At 35.4% G+C, this 21,231-nt stretch overlaps 1 pseudogene; it reads left to right on the top strand.

The window, feature by feature from the left end:
- Positions 1-247: 247 nt before the first annotated feature.
- Positions 248-20,980, top strand: LOC110733349 (annotated as a pseudogene).
- The last annotated feature ends 251 nt before the right edge of the window (positions 20,981-21,231 follow it).

Genomic DNA, 21,231 nt, shown 5'->3' with positions numbered 1-21,231 from the left:
TGGACTTGGTAGGGAGAATTCGTATTCGATCTCACTCAACAACAATTGGAAGGGGACTGGAACCTAACCACTCAGAACTGATCTCCAAATTCGGATTAGCCCACAGGGAGAGCCGGATACGTGGAACATATTTTTTTTTTTTTAAAAAAAAAAAAAGTAAATAGATGCAAGTAATTAAAGATTAAAGAAATCAATAAACAAGAATAATGATTTAACGTTTTCTCTAAAAACAATGAATTAGTTATATATCAATGGACAGGTGAGGGGAGAGTTTTCCAGATTTGGTAGGTTAACCCTAAAGGAGTTTATATAGTCCCCCCCCCCCCCCAAAAAAAAAAAAAAAAAGACCTAAATAGACCCTAACACAAAAAATTATAGCCCACATAACAGATACCGTAATAAATTCTGGGAGTATTGCCCCAAAACCCCCCTCGGTGGCCATGTTGTGCCCTTGAGCTTGTCCCAAACGACATCTCATCCATCAAGGGTACGGTGTCATGTTATTTTGTTGAATGAAATACATACGGATTATTATTTAAGAAACGAGTAATAAATCGGTGTATATGGCTGGCTGTTTTCTAAAGTAGTTGGAGAATAGCATAAATTGTTACGTCTTTTTGAGAGCATATTACATGTCTCTTTAAACTCTTTGCATCCTCCCAACTTCCAATTTGCGCAAAGATGAGTGGAGGGTACTATACATACACACTGTACAGTATTCATCAATTGATTGCACCGTGCACTATCTTTGTTAACTTGGTCAAAAAAAAATTAAACACCACTATAAGTGACAATTTAGACCTTAGGATTACGTCTTTTTTCATACAATAAATACCATGCCATAGTCACTCTTACCCTCCTAGATTTAATAACGTCCTTCCAATATTATTTGCGATCATTTTATAACGATAATGCAAAAAATACAAAAAGAAATGGGTGAATTAAGTACTCCTGAAATCCCATTAAAGAAATTCCAAGTAGAAGAAGAAGATGAAGATGTCACGAAATCACAAGTTCTTGATTCGTCGTATGATTACAAAGAAGGATTCCTCGTCGAGCTTCCACTGGCTCATGGAAAGCCTCCTTCTTCATCATAGGTAATCTCTTAACTTTTTTGTTGTTATACATTATTATACTAGGCTAGTTTTTTTAATTTTATATTATCAGCAAAATCTTATATGAGGCGAACTTCTTTTAATAACTTATGACTAGACTAGATGACGTCTCATCAGCTTCCTATAATAAAAATTGAAGTTATTGTAAGTTTGACTCATTTAAGATTATTTGCTGATATATATATAGCTCAACAAAATTTTGATATCGGTTGACATGATTACATATATATATATTTATGTATGTAGCCATTGAGTTTAGTGAGAGATTGAGCTACTTTGGAATAGCAACAAATTTGATAACATACATGACAAAAGTGATGCACCAAGACTTGAAAACGGCGGCGAGTAGTGTGAATTTATGGTCAGAGTAACAACAGTGATGCCTCTTCTTGGTGGGTTTCTTGCGGGATGCTTACACTGGCCGCTACTTCATGATTCTCTTCTCTGCCATTATCTATGTCTTGGCAAGTCTTTTCTCTCTCCTCCCTAACTCTTTAATAATAATAAATTTTTAATTGCTTTTGCTTTATATTTGGATTTTTAATTTTAAAGCAAAATGATAAATGCAACTGACGACATATTACATAAGCGAAGATTAGAAAGGAAATAGTTCAGAGTTATTGCATAATGTTGATCAATGGATAATTTTGTCATATATTCTCAAATATTTATGTATTTTTGTTCAAATTTAGAATCTTGACACTATTCACTTGTTTGAAAAAAAAATCTTGTAAAAATGACTCTCAATATATATAATACTTCGGAAACTTGTCGTATTCATTTCAATAAATGCTATAAGAATATCAAGTACTACGTAGTGTTTATAAATTTTGCTATTACACAATTAAAGACATTACAGTATTAGTCAAAAATATAAATGCATTGACAAACATTACACAATCAAATATTCAAATTAGAACGACAAAAACAAAGGAATTATTATTTATAGAAAATTTATTTAATATAATGGTTATATACAACCCTATATGTAATGCATAACCAAATTTTAAGACAAGACATCCGATTGGCTCTTTAGAGCATAGCCAATGGATATTAGCCCCAATTATATGTAATAAATAGACTAATACTTTCTTTACCAAGTACATACTTTTTTCACCAAAAAATATAAGTACATCACTTTTTGAGAAATAAGTGTTATAGTTGAATTTTCTATACTTTTTTTGCTGGTAGGTTATTCATAAATTTACGCAATAAATTAGACTTTTCGTTTAACATGTCAATCAATAAGGAAATTAAAGTAAAAGTGATGAAGTCATACTTTATAACAACCTTAGAGAAAGAGACATGCAACAACTATGAATATGATTACATGTTTGTATGCAAGTCACAAAACTCCTATCTTGAAGAGTATTACTCACAAAATAATGTCAATTTTTTTTTGCAAATTCACCACTATTGGTTATTTTGGAATTTACCTAGGCAAGCAAGTTGTAGTGCCTTACATTTTCTAGAAGAATTTTTCTTTTAAAAAGTTAAAACTAATACTTCACCCGTTCTTTTTAATTGACACGTTTATTTAGTCACGTTTGTCAGTGCACAAAGTCAATCGTTGATATCTTTAATTACCGATAAACCAAAAATTATAAAAAGTTTGATATTTTAAAAAATATACATTGTGACGAATCTAAAAAGATCTTACATGACTATATTTTTCTTCACATAAAAATCACAAAACATAGCCAAAAGGAGGTGTGTGAATAGTGCTAAAGTCAAAACGTATCAACTAATAAAAAATGAAGGTATTATCTTTTTTCTTATATCTCATATGAAGTACAAATTTTAAGTAAAAAGTAAATTAATTTAAATTGTTGAGCAAAGGAATGTTTGTTTCATTCAATTATTAATCTTATCTAAGAGGTTTAACTTTTTAAAAATATAATCTTGTTAGTTTAATACTACTAATTTTTAATAAATTATTGGTAAAAAGTATGCATTTAGTCAACTTTATAAATTAATAATCCATGTTAAAAACTATGTACTCCATATTACATAAAGTTTAGAAAAATCAAGTACGGAGTAAAATTTAATTTCTTTGTATTTGTAAATCAAGGTTTGAGTGAAAGAGCCTTTTCGTTCAAAGTCTTCAAACATTGTCTTTGGGCCTACATTTTGATCAAATGCAAAAAGTAGCATTGACATTATTCAGACCCCAAAAGGGTGATCGAACCAATATAATTGGGCTTTTTGGCCCACCAATATACCATTGGATAGTTGGAAAAACTATATGGTTAATTTAATTTGTAACTTAGATTGGTTAGATTGTGCACCATTTTTCATTGACAATTTAAACTAACTTCTTACCCTCTTTTGTTCAGGGCTTAGGTCTTTTTACCATGACACAATATGTTCCAAGTCTTAAACCTTGTGGCAAAAACCCCAAATACATGTGATCATGCTAGCAAGGTTCATGAGGTAGTCTTCTTCATAGCGGCCTACCTCGTGGCGCTAGCAACGGGTGGTCATAAACCGTGCTTGGAGAGTTTCGGGGCAGACCAATTCGATGACAATCATTCAGAAGAACGGAAGCAAAAGATGTCATTTTTCAACTGGTGGAACGTTGCACTTTGTAGTGGCCTCTTCTTTGGTGTAACTTTGATTGTGTACTTGCAAGACAATTTTGGTTGGGGTGTTGGATTTTTTATACAAACAATAACTATGGGAGTTTCTGTCTTGATATTTGTTCTTGGAAGGCCATTTTATCGTTACAGGAGTGCCCGTGGTAGCCCCTTAACCCCGTTGTTGCACGTCTTTGTCGCTGCTATTGCAAAGCGAAATCTTCATTGTCCTTCGGATTCTTCCATGTTATATGAGGTTTACAATACAGAGAAACTCCAAGGACGACATTTAAGTCACACAAATAGGCTCAGGTAAATACATGATTCAGGGGAATTATTCGCGCTAGTTGTGTGTACTATACTCATTTGATTTGATTAATTTTTGTAAACATTCCAAAGGATTGATAATATGTTTGTATTGCAGATTTCTTGACAAAGCTGCTATAATAGAAGATGGTGAATATAATGGAGCAACGAGGAAAAACCAAAGTCCGTGGAGGCTAGCAACCGTGACACAAGTAGAGGAACTAAAGCTCATAATAAACATAATTCCTATTTGGCTAAATTGTTTGGTGTTTGGCATAGGCATTGCACAAGGGTCTACATTCTTCATCAAGCAAGGAAGCGCGATGGATAGGAGAGTCTTCAAACACTTTGAAATCCCACCGGCTTCAGTGTACACCCTAACGGCTCTAGGAATGATTGCCTCAGTTTTCTTCTACGACAAGGTCCTCCTACCATACTTAAGGAGAGCCACGGGCAATGAGAGAGGCATCAACATACTTACAAGAATCGGTATTGGTATGGTCATTTTAATCATATCAATGATGATTTCGGCCTTAGTGGAAAGGAAAAGGCTAACGATAGCATTGCAAGGGAAAATGATGAACGTATTTTGGCTAGCTCCACAATTCTTGCTAATTGGTATAGGGGACGGATTTTCCCTAGTAGGAATGCAAGAGTATTTCTATGACCAAGTTCCTGACTCGATGAGGAGCTTAGGGTTGGCGTTTTACCTTAGTGTTATCGGTGTAGGGAGCTTTCTTAGTACATTTTTAATAAACATTGTGGACTACGTGACAGAGTTGAAAGGCGGTAAGGGATGGATAGGCAAGGATTTGAACCATAGTCGTCTTGATTATTTTTACTGGCTATTGATGATCATGGTTGTGTTGAACATGTGTGTTTTCGTGTTTTTTGGCCAAGAATTATAAGTACAAAAATGTTCACAGAAGTACGGCTGTAAGTGATTCTTGTAATGGTGAGAAGACAGGGGAGATGCATATGGCTAGTGTTTAAAAAGATTTGTAAACTATATTGCTTACAGTGAAATTCTTGTACTCTTATAATTAGAATCATAAAAAATATAATGTAGTAACTAATTTAAGTATAAGAAGTATGAAATAGAATTTTATGCTCTCCATATTGCTATACAAATGTAGTAATTGCTCCTTGCTTAACCTTAGCTTATTGTCACTAATTCTAGTTAAATTATTTCTAGAGCTGTCAAAAGTTGACCCAACACGAAATACCGACTCAAACCCGATTATTAATTGACCTATCGGATTCCGAAAAAATGGTGACCCAAACCTGACCTAAACTAACCGTAGACCCGAGTTAACCCGAGTATGTGAGTCCCGAACCAGAACATGAACTGACCTGGAGATGACCTGACCCGAATGTAACCGATAAATTATTGACCTGAACCGAACCCGACTTGAACCAAAATTGACCCAAACCCGTTTTAACCCGTCAAAACCTGAATTTAACGCGACTTGTTACTAACATGACCTGAATTTAACCCGACCTGTTCCTAACCCGACCCGAATTTAACCCAACATGTTACAAACCCGACCCGAAATCAACCCAACTTGTTATTGACCTGACCCAAATTCAACCTGACTTGTTATTGACCCGACTAGAATTTTACCAGACCTAACCTGACCCAAAAATTCAACCCGATCTGTTACTAACCCGACTCGGAATCAACACGACTTGTTATTGACCCGACCTAAATTCAACCCAAATTGTTCCTGACCCGATTTAAAAATCACCTTAAATGCAATTTAGACCACCTTATTATTGTTGATAAAGCATTTTGTCTAGGGAGACCAAGTCGGTCGTCCAGGCCAGCAAAAGAAAGGAGCATCATCCTCAAATTTAAGAGTTAAATATAGTATATATTTGTTGTATGGTCAAAGAAGATAATTATCTTCCTAAATAGACTATAGTTCCCTATTATATTGCCATATATATATTATAGTCAAAGGAAATAATTAGCTTGATAAAAATGATTATAATCTATTTATACTTAGTTGAACCCGAATATGACTTGACTTGGAAATGATCCGACCTGATTGTGACCTGCAAATTATTGACTTGAACATAACCCGACTTGAATCCGAGAATGACTCGACTTGGAAATAACCCAACCTGATTATAACCTGCAAATTATTAACTTGAACTGAACCCGACTTGAACTCAAGAAAAACTCGACTTGAAAATGACTTGACCTAATTATAACCTGCAAATTATTGAGTTGAACCAAACCCGACTCAAACCCGAGAATGACCCATTCTGATTCTAACCCGCAAATTATTGACCAAAATCGAAACCAACTCGAACCCCAGAATTACCCTAACCCGAATTAAACCCGACCTATTGTTCACCCGACTTGAATGTAACCCGACCTGTTATTAACCCGACCTAAACTCAACCCAAACCTGATAATAAGTATGACCCGACGTGACCCAACTAAAACATGACCCAACCCAAACCCGACCTGCATAATTTATGAAATTAATCCGAATTAAACTGACCCGAGTTGACCCGACCCACTCTTGCCGACCCAAACTTGACCCGTTTACCCGAATTGACAACTCTACACGAAACCTCCAAAATTTCTCAAACAGCGTGGATATTAGCCTTCAATCTCGGAATTTTTTTGACTTTTTTTTCACCCGGAAATAAAAATTGTCAAACTTTTTACCATAATCCCTAATACCCTCCGAGCGTCCAATTGGGTGGGTGGAACTATCCAATTTGCCTTTAAACGACCAATTTACCGGTTTATAACTTGCACCGATTTCATTAATTAAAGCCTACCACGAACATTTATGACAACAAATAATGATCATATATGGTTCCAAACGACTTTATATGACCCCGAAATGTATTTCCTAGAATTTCAAGACTTTTCGACACCAGGCCCTGAAGACTCTAAAAATTCTCAAAAAGCATGGATATAGCCTTCAATATTTGAATATTTTGACTACTTTTTTTTCGCCCGAAAATAAAAATTAACGAAAGGTTTACCATGGTCTCTAATACCCTCCGGGAGTCTAATTGGGTGGGTAGAACTAGGGGTAATCATAGGACGGGTACCCATACTAACGTTTTGGGTACCCGTACTAACGGTTCGGGTACCCGATAACAAAAATTCCTAAAAGTGATATCCATAACCCGAACTGATAAGTTCGGGTACCCGGATTTTCGGATCGGTTATCGGGTACCCAATAAGATATCTAATAATGATAATTAAACTTAACTATGTAGTTATTTTGATATAATTTACCACTAATTAAAAACGATATCATATGATTTGACCAAATTAATAATAATATTACTAATCATTGATATTATAAGGTAATTATAAAGTAAAGTAAGAGTTTAGATTTTTAAAAGGTAGATTTAAGTAGGGAAAAAAGCAAAAAAAAAAAAATGCTTATCAGAACGGATCGGGTAACCGTTAATTTTTAAAATGATACCCAATAACCATACCCGATAACAAATTATTGGAATGGGTACTCGAATCATTATGGTTATCGGATCAGATACCCTAATTTTCGGAACGGTTACAGATCTATTTTTCGGGTTTTTTGGGTAGTTTTTGCTCAGCCCTAGGTGAAACCATCCAATTTGCCATTAAACGACCAATTTACCGGTTTACAAGTTCGTCAATTTCATTAACTCAAGCCTACCACAAACATTTATGACACCGTATAATGATCATATATGACTACATATGATATTGTATGGCCTCGAGATGTATCCCCTAAAATCTAAAAGCTTTTTCGAAACCGGGCCCCGAAATCTCCAAAATTTCTCAAAAAATGTGGATATTAGTCTTCAATTTTGGAATTTTTTGACTTTTTTGCGCCCGGGAATAAAATTGCCAAAATTTTTACCATGATCCATAATACCCTCCGGTATTCCAATTGGGTGGGTGGAACCATCCAATTTGCCTTTAAACGGTCAATTTACAGATTTACAACTTGCACCGATTTCATTAATTCAAGCCTACCACGAACATTTTTGACAACATATAATGGTCATATATGGTTCTAAACTGCATTATATGACCCCGAGATGTATCCCCTAAAATTTCAAGTCTTTTCGACACCAGGCCCTAAACCTCCAAAATTTCTCAAAAAGCGTGGATATTAACCTTCAATTTTGGAATTTTTTTTTACTTTTTTTTCCCAGTAATAAAAATTGCGAAATATTTACCATGGTCTCTAATACCCTCCGGAAGTCCAATTGGGTGGGTGGAACCATCCAATTTGCCTTTAAACGACCAATTTACCGGTTTACATTTTGCACCGATTTTATAACTCAAGCCTTCCACGAACATTTATCACAACAAATAATGATCATATATGGTTCCAAACGGCATTATATGACCCAGAGATATATCCCCTAAGAATTTCAAGACTTTTCGACACCGGTTTTGAAACCTCAAAAATTTCTCAAAAAGTGTGGATATTAGTCTTTAATTTTTGATTTTTTTTGACTTTTTTTCGTCCAAAAATAAAATTGCCGAAATTTTTACCACGGACTCTAATACCCTCCTGAAGTCAAATTGTTTGAGTAGAATCATCTAATTTTCCTTTAAATGGCCTATTTATTACCGGTTTATAACTTGCCCCGATTTTATTAAATCTAGCCTACCACGAACATTTAACACAACAAGTAACAATCGTATATGGTTCTAAACAGAATCATATGATCTAGAAATATATCCCCTACAATTTCAAGACTTTTCGACACCGAGCCCCTTAACCTCAAAAATTTCTGATATTAGTCTTCAATTTTAGAGTTTTTTGACTTTTTTTTTGCCCGGAAATAAAAATTGCGGAAATGTTTACCATGATCCCTAATATCCTCCGGGAGTCCAATTGGGTTGGTGGAACCATCTAATTTGCCTTTAAACGACCAATTTACAAATTTGCAACTTGCACCGATTTCATTAATTCAAGCCTACCACGAACATTTTTGACAACATATAATGATCATATATGGTTCCAAACGGCATTATATGTCCCCAAGATGTATCTCCTAGAATTTCAATATTTTTAGACATCGGGCCCTGAAACTTCTAAAATTTATCAAAAAGCGTGGATATTAACCGTCTTCAATTTTGGAATTTTTTTCTACTTTTTTCTCCTGAAAATAAAAATTGCCGAAATGTTTACCATGGTCCCTAATACCCTCCGGGAGTCCAATTGGGTGGGTGGAACCATTCAATTTGTCTTTAAACGATCAATTTACCGTTTTACATTTTGCATCGATTTTATTAACTCAAGCCTTCACGAACATTTATCACAACAAATAATGATCATATATGGTTCCAAACGGCATTATATGACCCAGAGATATTTCTCCTATAATTTCAAGACTTTTCGACACCGACCGTGGAAACTCCAATATTTCTCAAAAAGTGTGGATATTAGTCTTTAATTTTGGATTTTTTTGACTTTTTTTTCGTCCAAAAATAAAAATTGCCGAAATGTTTACCACGGTCTCTAATACCCTCCGGGGGTCCAATTGGGTGGGTAGAACCATCTAATTTTCCTTTAAATGGCATATTTATTACCGGTTTATAACTTGCCCCGATTTTATTAAATCAAGCCTACCATGAACATTTAACACAATAAATAACAATCGTATATGGTTCCAACGGCATCATATGACCTAAAGATATATCCCCTAAAATTTCAAAACTTTTCGACACCGTGCCCTGAAACCTCTAAAATTTCTCAAAAAGTGTGGATATTAGCCTTCAATTTTTCATTTTTCGACTTTTTTTTGCCCGGAAATAAAAATTTCCGAAATGTTTACCATGGTCTTTAATACCCTCCGATTGTCCATTTGGGTGGGTGGAACCATCCAATTTTCCTTTAAACGACCTATTTATTACCGGTTTATAACTTGCACCGATTTCATTAACTTAAGCCTACCACGAACATTTATGACAACAAATAATGATCATATATGGTTCCAAATGGCATCATATGACCCTGAGATGTATCCCCTAGAATTTCAAGACTTTTCGACACCGTGCCCTTTAACCTCAAAAATTTCTTAAAAATCGTGGATAATTAGTCTTCAATTTAGAGTTTTTTTGACTTTTTTTGCCCGAAAATAAAAATTGTCGAAATTTTTACCATTGTCCCTAATATCCTCCGGGAGTCCAATTGGGTTGGTGGAACCATCCAATTTGCTTTTAAACGGCCAATTTACAGATTTACAACTTGCACCGATTTCATTAATTCAAGCCTAACACGAACATTTTTGACAACACATAATGATCATATATGGTTCCAAACTGCATTATATGACCCCGAGATGTATCCCTAAAATTTCAAGTCTTTTCGACACCAGATCCTGAAACCTCCAAAATTTCTCAAAAAGCGTGGATCCTTCAATTTTGGAATTTTTTTTACTTTTTTCGCTCGGAAATAAAAATCGCTGAAATGTTTAGCATGGTCCCTAATACCCTCTGGGAGTCCAATTGGGTGGGTGGAACCATCCAATTTCCCTTTAAACGACCAATTTACCGGTTTACATTTTGCACCGATTTTATTAACTCATGCCTTTCACAAACATTTATCACAACAAATAATGATCATATATGGTTTAAAACGGCATTATATGACCCAGAGATATATCCCCTAGAATTTCAAGACTTTTCGACACCGGCCCTGAAACCTCCAATTTTTCTCACAAAATGTGGATATTAGTCTTTACTTTGGGATTTTTTTGACTTTTTTTCGTCCGAAAATAAAAATTGCCGAAATGTTTACCACGGTCTCTAATACCCTCCAGGATTCCAATTGGGTGGGTAGAACCATCTAATTTTCCTTTAAATGGCCTATTTATTACTGGTTTATAACTTGCCCCGATTTTATTAAACTAAGCCTACCATGAACATTTAACACAAGTAACAATCTTATATGGTTCCAAACGACGTCATATGACCTAGAGATATATCCCCTAGAATTTCAAGACTTTTCGACACCGGGCCCTGAAACCTCCAAAAATTCTCAAAAAAATTTGGATATTAGCCTTCAATTTTTTATTTTTTCGACTTTTTTTTACTAGTAAATAAAAATTTCCGAAATGTTTACCATGGTCTTTAATACCCTCCGGTTGTCCATTTGGGTGGGTGGAACCATCCAATTTGCCTTTAAACGGCCTATTTATTACCGGTTTATAACTTGCACCGATTTCATTAACTTAAGCCTACCACGAACATTTATGACAACAAATAATGATCATATATGGTTCCAAATGGCATCATATGACCCTGAGATGTATCCACTAGAATTTCAAGACTTTTCGACACCGTGCCCCTTAACCTCAAAAATTTCTCAAAAAACGTGGATATTAAGTCTTCAATTTAGAGCTTTTTGACTTTTTTTTTCCCGGAAATAAAAATTGTCAAAATGTTTACCATTGTTCCTAATATCCTCCGGGAGTCCAATTGGGTTGGTGGAACCATCCAATTTGCTTTTAAACGGCCAACTTACAGATTTACAACTTGCACCGATTTCATTAATTCAAGCCTACCACGAACATTTTTGACAACACATAATGATCATATATGGTTCCAAACTGCATTACATGACCCCGAGATATATCCCTAAAATTTCAAGTCTTTTCGACACCATACCCTGAAACCTCCAAAATTTCTCAAAAAGCGTAGATATTAACCTTCAATTTTGGATTTTTTTTTACTTTTTTCGCTCGGAAATAAAAATCGCCGAAATGTTTACCATGGTCCCTAATACCCTCAGGGAGTCTAATTGGGTGGGTAGAACCATCCAATTTGCCTTTAAACGGCCAATTTACCGGTTTACATTTTGCACCGATTTTATTAACTCAAGCCTTCCACGAACATTTATCACAACAAATAATGCTCATATATGGTTCCAAACGGCATTACATGACTCAGAGATATATCCCCTAGAATTTCAAGACTTTTCGACACTGGCCCTGAAACCTTCTATTTTTCTCACAAAATGTGGATATTAGTCTTTAATTTTGGGATTTTTTGGACTTTTTTTTTCGTCCGAAAATAAAAATTACTGAAATGTTTACCACGGTCTCTAATACCCTCTGGGAGTCCAATTGGGTGGGTAGAACCCTCTAATTTTCCTTTAAATGGCCTATTTATTACCGGTTTATAACTTGCCCCGATTTTATTAAACCAAGCCTACCATGAACATTTAACACAAGTAACAATCGTATATGGTTCTAAACGACGTCATATGACCTAGAGATATATTCTCTAGAATTTCAAGACTTTTAGACACCGGGCCCTGAAACCTCCAAAATTTCTCAAAAAAATGTGGATATTAGCCTTCAATATTTTATTTTTTCGACTTTTTTTGTCAGTAAATAAAAATTTCTGAAATGTTTACCATGGTCTTTAATGCCGTCCGGTTGTCCAATTGGGTGGTTGGAACCATCCAATTTGCCTTTAAACGACCTATTTATTACCGGTTTATAACTTGCACCGATCTCATTAACTCAAGCCTACCACGAACATTTATGACAACAAATAATAATCATATATGGTTCCAAATGACATCATATGACCTTGAGATGTATCCCTTAAAATTTCAAGACTTTCGACACCGTGCCCCTTAATCTCAAAAAATTTCTCAAAACGCGTGGATATTAGTCTTCAATTTAGAGTTTTTTGACTTTTTTTGCCCGGAAATAAAAATTGTCGAAATGTTTACCATTGTTCCTAATATCCTCCGGGAGTCCAATTGGGTTGGTGGAACCATCCAATTTGCTTTTAAACAGCCAATTTACAGATTTACAACTTGCACCGATTTCATTAATTCAAGCCTACCACGAACATTTTTGACAACGCATAATGATAATATATGGTTCCAAACTTCATTATATGACCCCGAGATGTATCCCCTAAAATTTCAAGTCTTTTCGACACCAGACCCTGAAACTTCCAAAATTTCTCAAAAAGCGTGGATATTAACCTTCAATTTTGGAATTTATTTATTTTTTTCGCCTGGAAATAAAAATTGCCGAAATGTTTACCATGGTCCCTAATAACCTTCGGGAGTCCAATTGGATGGTTGGAACCGTCCAATTTCCCTTTAAACGACCAATTTACCGGTTTACATTTTGCACCGATTTTATTAACTCAAGCCTTCCACGAACATTTATCACAACAAATAATGATCATATATGGTTTCAAACGGCATTATATGACCCAGAGATATATCCCCTAGAATTTCAAGACTTTTCGACACCGGCCCTGAAACCTCTAATATTTCTCAAAAAGTGTGGTCAGTTTATATCTTTGGTTCTCGAGGTTCTCAAGTTTCAATCCAGATGTAATGGAGCAATTGTGAAGAATAGCCATTCTCGAACAATCATTTGTATTTTCATTCTTTGACTGCTCCGCTCTCTCGAGAAATGAAGAAAGACTTATTCTTTCCCAATTCAGGAAGACTTTCCTTTCCCGCTCCATGTGAGGATCCTTTTTGGGAAATTCAACACCAAAAAATCTCGCATCGGCTTGCTTGGGATTTTTTGGACTTTTTTTCGTCCGAAAATAAAAATTGCCGAAATGTTTACCATGGTCTCTAATACCCTCTGGGAGGCCAATTGGGTGTGTAGAACCATCTAATTTTCCTTTAAATGGCCTATTTATTACCGGTTTATAACTTGCCTCGATTTTATTAAATCAAGCATACTATGAACATTTAACACAAGTAACAATCGTATATGGTTCCAAACGACATCATATGACCTAGAGATTTATCCCCTAGAATTTCAAGACTTTTGGACACCGGGCCCTAAAACCTCCAAAATTTCTCAAAAAGGGTGGATATTAGCCTTCAATTTTTGATTTTTTCTACTTTTTTTTTCCAGGTTATAAAAATATCTGAAAATTTTACCATAGTCTTTAATACCCTCTGGTTGTCCAATTGGGTGGGTGGAACCATCCAATTTGCCTTTAAACGACCTATTTATTACCGGTTTATAATTTGCACCGATTTCATTAACTCAAGCCTACCAAGAACATTTATGACAACAAATAATGATCATATATGGTTCCAAATGGCATCATATGACCCTGAGATGTGTCCCCTAGAATGTCAAAACTTTCCGACACCGGGCCCCTTAACCTCAAAAATTTCTCAAAAAGCGTGGATATTAGTCTTCAATTTTAGAATTTTTTGACTTTTTTTTGCCCGGAAATAAAAATTGCCGAAATGTTTACCATGTTCCCTAATATCCTTCGGGAGTCCAATTGGGTTGGTGGAACCATCCAATTGCCTTTAAACGATCAATTTACAGATTTACAACTTACACCGATTTCATTAATTCAAGCCTACCACGAACATTTTTGACAACGTATAATGATCATATATGGTTCCAAACTGTATTATATGACCCCGAGATGTATCCCCTAAAATTTCAAGTCTTTTCGAAACCAGGCCCTTAAACCTCCAAAATTTCTCAAAAAGCGTGGATATTAACCTTCAATTTTGGAATTTATTTTACTTTTTTCGCCCGAAAATAAAAATTGCCGAAATGTTTACCATGATCCCTAATATCCTTCGGGAGTCTAATTCGGTGGATGGAACCTTCCAATTTGCCTTTAAACAACCAATTTACCGGTTTATATATTGCACCGATTTTATTAACTCAAGCCTTCCACGAACATTTATCACAACAAATAATGATCATATATGCTTACAAACGGCATTATATGACCAGAGATATATTCCCTAGAATTTCAAGACTTTTCGACACCGAGACCTGGAACCTCCAAAATTTTTCTAAAAGTGTGGATTTTAGCCTTTAATTTTGGAATGTTTTGACTTTTTTTTCGACAAGAAATAAAAATTGCAAAAATTTTTACCATGGTTCCTAATACACTCTAGGAGTGCAATTGGGTTGGTAGAACCATCCAATTTGTTTTTAAACAACCAATTTAACGATTTACAATTTGCACCGATTTCATTAACTCAAGTCTATCACAAACATTTATGACAACATATAATGATCATATATGGTTCCAAACGATATTATATGATCCCGATATATATTCCTAAAAATCTCAAGGCTTTTCGACACCCTGTCTCGAAACCTCCTAAATTTCTCAAAAAGCGTGGATATAAGCATTCAATTTTGGAATTTTTTTTACTTTTTTCGCCCGAAAATAAAAATTGTTGAAATTTTTACCAAGGTCCCTATTACTCTCCGGGATTCCAATTGGGTGGGTGTATCAATTCAATTTGCCTTTAAATGACCAATTTACCGGTTTACAACTTGCACCGATTTTATTAACTTAAGTCTACCAGGCCCGAACATTTATGACAACATATAATGATCATATATGTTTTCAAATGGAATTATATGACCCCCAGATTTATTCCCTAAAATCTCAATACTTTGCGACATCATGCCCCGAAACCTCCAAAGTTCTCAAAAAGCGTGGACATTAGCCTCCAATTTTGGAAATTTTTTACTTTTTTTTCTCCTAAAAATAAATATTGTCGAATGTTTACTATGGTCCCTAATATCCTCCGGTAGTCTTATTGGGTGGGTAAATTAAAACAATCCAATTTGCCTTTAAACGGTCAATTTAATTACCGGTTTACAACTTGCACCTATTTCATTAACTAAGCTTACCACGAACATTAATGACAACAAATAATGATTATATATGGTTCCAAACTACATTATATGAACCCGAGATGTATTACCTAGAATGTCAAGGCTTTTCGATATCGGGCTCCGAAAGCTCACAAATTTCTCAAAAAGCCTGAATATTAGCCTTTAATTTTGGAATTTTTAGACTTTTTTTCGCTCGAAAATAATAATTTCCGAATTGTTTAACATGGTCCCTAATACCCTTTGGGAGCCCAATTAGGTGAGTGGAACCGTCCAATTTGCCTTTAACGGCCTATTTATTACCGGTTTATAACTTGCACCGATTTCATTAACTCAAGCCTACCACGAACATTTATGACAACAAATAATGATCATATATGGTTCCAAAATAATGACCCCAAGACGTTTTTCCTAGAATTTCAAGACTTTTCGACACCGGGCACCGAAACCTATAAAATTTCTCAAAAAGCGTGGATATTAGTCTTCAATTTTGGAGTTTTTTTTTTTTTTTTTTTTTTTTTTTTTTTTTTTAACTTTTTTCACCTGGAAATAAAAATTGCCGAAATATTTACCATGATCCCTAATACTCTCCGGGAGTCCAATTGGGTTGGTGGAACCTACCAATTTGCCTTTAAACGACCAATTTGCCGGTTTACAACTTGCACGAATATCATTAACTCGTACTTAAGCCTACTACGAACATTTATGACAACATATAATGATCATATATGGTTCCAAACGGCATTATATGACCCTCGAGATTTATCTCCTAAAATATAAAGACTTTTCTACACTGGGCTTCGAAACCTCCAAAATTTCTCAAAAAGCGTAGATATTATTAGCCTTTAATTTTGGAATTTTTTCACTTTTTTTCGCTCGGAAATAAAAATTGCCAAAATGTTTACCATGGTCCCTAATATCCTCTGGGAGTCCAATTGGGTGGGTGGAACCATCCAATTTGCCTTTAAACGGCAAATTTACCGATTTACAACTTGCACTGATTTCATTGACTTAAACCGAACCCGACTCAAACCCGAGAATGACCCGACCTGATTCTGACCCGTAAATTATTGAGTTGAACCGAACCCGACTCGAACCTGAGAACTACCCTTACCCGTTTTAACCCTTGAAACCCGAATCAAACCCGACCTATTGTTCACCCGACCCGAATATAACCCGACCTGTTATTAACCCGACCTAAACCCGACCCAAACCCGATAAGAAGTATGACCCGACGTGACCCGACTCAATCATGACCCAACCCAAACCCGACCTGCATAGGTCATGGAATTACTCTTAATCGACCCGACCTGAGTTGACCCAACCCAAACCCGACACGTATACCCTAATTAAGTAATAATCAAACTATTATATAATAATAATGGCAGATTATATATATATATATATATATATATATATATATATATATATATATATCAACCTTCATAAGTAAACGACATCAAATGAATATACATTTTCTGATCGTGAAGCTCATTATATGAGAAAACTATACGAATATTATTATAAGAATACTTGAAGTCTTTGTTTAGACGCGACCAAGATTAATTAGTAATAAGCCCTGTCTAAATTATAATTTATTGATCAGACCGACCTCCATCTCAATCGATCAATAATAATAAGGAGTATGTAACAATTATTTTTGTCAACAATATATACTTTATATAGGTATTAAATATTTTGAAAAAACTTAAATCTTTCTATATTTGCTTAATTACATTAAAGGAAAACCAAGAATACCCTTTGTTGATTGTAGCTGAATTAAACTGAACTGATTGGAGCTGAACTGAACTGAATTGAGATGAAATAAATATTTTATAAGAGAAGGAAATTAGGATTTGAACTGAACTGATTAGATCTGAGCTGAACTGAACTAAAATTAAGCTGAAGTGAACATGCACTTTGACTTTCTTATAAGTGAAAGTATACTCCCATTAGCTTGTGGTTTTTTTAGAAAGTTAACTAAAAATAAATCTATGCAAGAACCCAAAACAGACAATATCATACAATTTTTCATGTCAAAACCAGCATAACACAATAAAAAAAAAATTTAAAAAAAAAAAAATCGAAGGCAGACATGTTCGCAGCATAATTATATTTTTTAACATTTTTTTGTAAGAAATTATATTTTTAACATTTATAGTAACGGTACTGGTACATTTTAAATAGTATGATACCTTCTATGCACTATATAATTAGCTAGAAAAGCCATATATAGTAACCTGACTTAACAGTTAGGTTATTTTATACTGCTCTAATATCAATTAAAACCATTTATTTTCATAAATTTTCACTGAAAATGGAGGGAAGAGCAGATATACTACATGATGAAACACAGAGTAAAAAAGGTGACAACTTTAGAATCTCAAAAGAAAAAATCAATGAAAATGGCATGGAATTACATGTTCATGACTCGACTTTGGATTACAAAGGAAAGCTTCCTTTTCGAGCTTCTACCGGTTCTTGGAAGGCATCCTACTTCATGATAGGTATTTGCTTCCTTTTGCGAAAACTTGTAGTTTCAAGTTAATTCTCCTTCCGTTATTCTTTTGTATATGTGACTATTGATTCCGAACAAAGTATGTAACATTTTGTACGATATTTTGGTTGAAAAAAAATTTGTATATGCAGGAATTGAGTTCAGCGAGAGGATGAGTCACTTTACAATATTAACAAATATGATAACTTATATGACCGATGTGATGCACCAAGACCTCGAAACAGCGGCTAACAATGTGAATATTTGGGGTGGAGTAGTCACTGTGACGCCTATGCTTGGTGGCTTTCTTGCGGATGCATATATTGGTGGCTACTTCATGATTCTTTTCGCCGCCATCCTCTACGCTCTGGCAAGACTTCTTTCTTAGTTTCTCGATCTCTTACTTCCTTTCTTTTTTTTTTGTTGTAATATTTTGGTTAGACGTATATTTAACCATATCGTCCCAAGTCCTAATTACCAGCCACTAACAAGAAAATATATGTGATCTGAGAGTGAGGGATAACTCAAGTGGTTAAAGCTTCCCTCCCAGTTTCAGAAGATCCTCATCATCCACTCTTGTGACTTTTAAACACCAAAAATAAGAAAAATATTTATTACTATGGAGATAACACTATTCTATTTTTATTCAGGGTTTAGGTGTTTTGACCATGTCTCAATACATTCCAAGCCTAAAACCTTGTGGCACAACCTCGACAACATGTGACCGTGTTAGCAAGGCACACGAGTTAGTCTTCTACTTAGGTATCTACCTCGTGGCCTTAGCAACAGGGGGTCACAAGCCGTGCACAGAGAGCTTTGGGGCGGATCAATTCGATAGCAGTCATACAGAAGAGAGGATACAAAAGATATCGTTTTTTAACTGGTGGAACATCTCCATTTGTGGTGGTTATTTCATAGGAGTGACCGTGATTGTGTATGTGCAGGACAATGTAAGTTGGGCCCTTGGATTTTTAATCCTAGCCATAGTTATGGGAGTGAGTGTCTTAGTGTTTTTTCTTGGAAGGCCTTACTATCGATACAAGAGTGCTCTTGGAAGTCCCTTGACCCCATTGTTGCAAGTCCTGGTCGCGGCTGTAGCCAAGAGAAATCTAGTTTGTCCTTCGAATCTGTCCTTGTTGTACGAGGATCCTAATTTAGGGAAGCACCAAGGGTGGTGTTTGGATCATACTAATCGACTCAGGTAAATGTTGTAGAACCTTAGGCCATTAAGGCGATTAAGCCATACCGCCTTTTTATAATCCTCTGTTCTATACTAGTTGCTAATTGCATTGTTAGAGTGACACGACTTTTTTTTACATAAAGAATGACACAAATTTAAGAGATCATGTTAAAAGTAGAGAAATACAGAGAAATAACACGTTAGAGGGATCATGCGACAAGGAGACAAATAAAGTACCTTACCAAAAATGGATATGTAACAATTAATATAAAATTTTCCAATTGAGATATATCATACGAAGTATATAGCTAGCTAGCAATTAATATAGAATAGTGGAAGAAAACAAGATAAATCGAGAAGTTACTTGACTCCTCATATCATTATAATGCAATTCATCAATCTATCTAATTGTATGTATGTATGTAATGCAGATTTCTTGACAAAGCTGCGATAATCGAAAATCATGAAAGTAATGGAGCAGCAGTGAAGAAACAAAGTCCATGGAGGCTAGCAACCGTGACACGAGTAGAGGAACTAAAGTTAATACTAACCATGATTCCCATATGGCTAACATCCTTGGTGTTCGGCATAGGTGTTGCCCAAGGCCTTTCATTCTTTGTCAAGCAAGGAAGTGCAATGAATAGAAAAATTTACAAAGAATTCGAAATCCCAGCAGCTTCCATGACCGCCTTTATAGGCCTAGGAACGATTATTACAGCTGCCTTATACGACAAGGTCCTAGTCCCATACTTGAGGAGAGTCACAGGCAACGAGAGAGGTATTAACATCCTTACAAGAATCAGCATTGGCATGATCGCCTTAACCATATCAATAATGATATCGGCCTTGGTTGAGAAGAAAAGGCTAAAGGCGTCACTAGAAGGGAAAATAATGAACATATTTTGGCTAACGCCTCAATTTTTTATCCTTGGAATAGGGGATGGACTATCCCTAGTAGGAATGCAAGAATACTTCTATGAACAAGTTCCTAACTCGATGAGGAGCATAGGAATGGCATTTTACCTTAGTGTTATCGGTATTGGGAGCTTTCTTAATAGTTTCTTGATTATTATTGTGAATCATGTTACTAAGATGCATGGAAGAAAGAAGTGGATTGGCAAAGACTTAAGCCATAGTCGTCCTGATTATTATTACTGGTTGTTTGGGTACTAAAATGGTCATACCCATTTTAGTCTTGGGTAACTCTACCCATATAAGCCCAAAGGGTATAAAAAAGGTATAAAAGGCCCCAAATAAGTCAAATACATCAATATGGCCTTCAACGGCCCACATATGTAATTTTAGGGCTCATAAACCCACTTATGTACTCATATAAATACCCCTCAAAGGGCATAAGGTAAAAGGAGGTCACTCTTATCATCTAAGATGACCATACTCCTCCACTCTCTCCCCTAAACTCCTCTCAAAATATGCATTGTTTGGCAACTAACTTGGGCGTCGGAGGCTCCGCCCCGGGTTCAACCCCGGGGCTCGGGGTTCATTTTGCAGGTCAATTCAAGGCCCAAATTCGAGGTTCTCAGACACCCCTCCAAGGCCCGGTTAGCTCATTTTTTGCCGAAACAATTTGGCGCCGTCTGTGGGGAGACGAGTACTACTACCCATGAAAATCCACTAATTCATGGCTACTGTGTTCTATCACGAAAAAGGGTCAAAATTTCTAGCAAATTTAACCCAAAATTATTACTCCTGTCAAAAGGAGTAATCATTCTTGCAAATGGTGGAGATGATAGATAAACATTTTGATTTGTCGCCAATCTAACCACTACTAACAAGGTACTTCGTGCCTTTACAAAAAAATTGGGAAATATTCCATGAATATGGTCAAACCTTAATTATTCTTGAAGAAGAATAAAAGCTAGATCTACGTGGCTCTAATGGAAAGCTCACAAAAGCAAGCCT

This window comes from Chenopodium quinoa, unplaced genomic scaffold (assembly GCF_001683475.1).
Source record: "Chenopodium quinoa cultivar QQ74 unplaced genomic scaffold, ASM168347v1, whole genome shotgun sequence".
NCBI lineage: Eukaryota > Viridiplantae > Streptophyta > Magnoliopsida > Caryophyllales > Amaranthaceae > Chenopodium > Chenopodium quinoa.
Note: the sequence above shows the minus strand (reverse complement) of the source record. Positions and strands in the feature narration are given on the sequence as shown.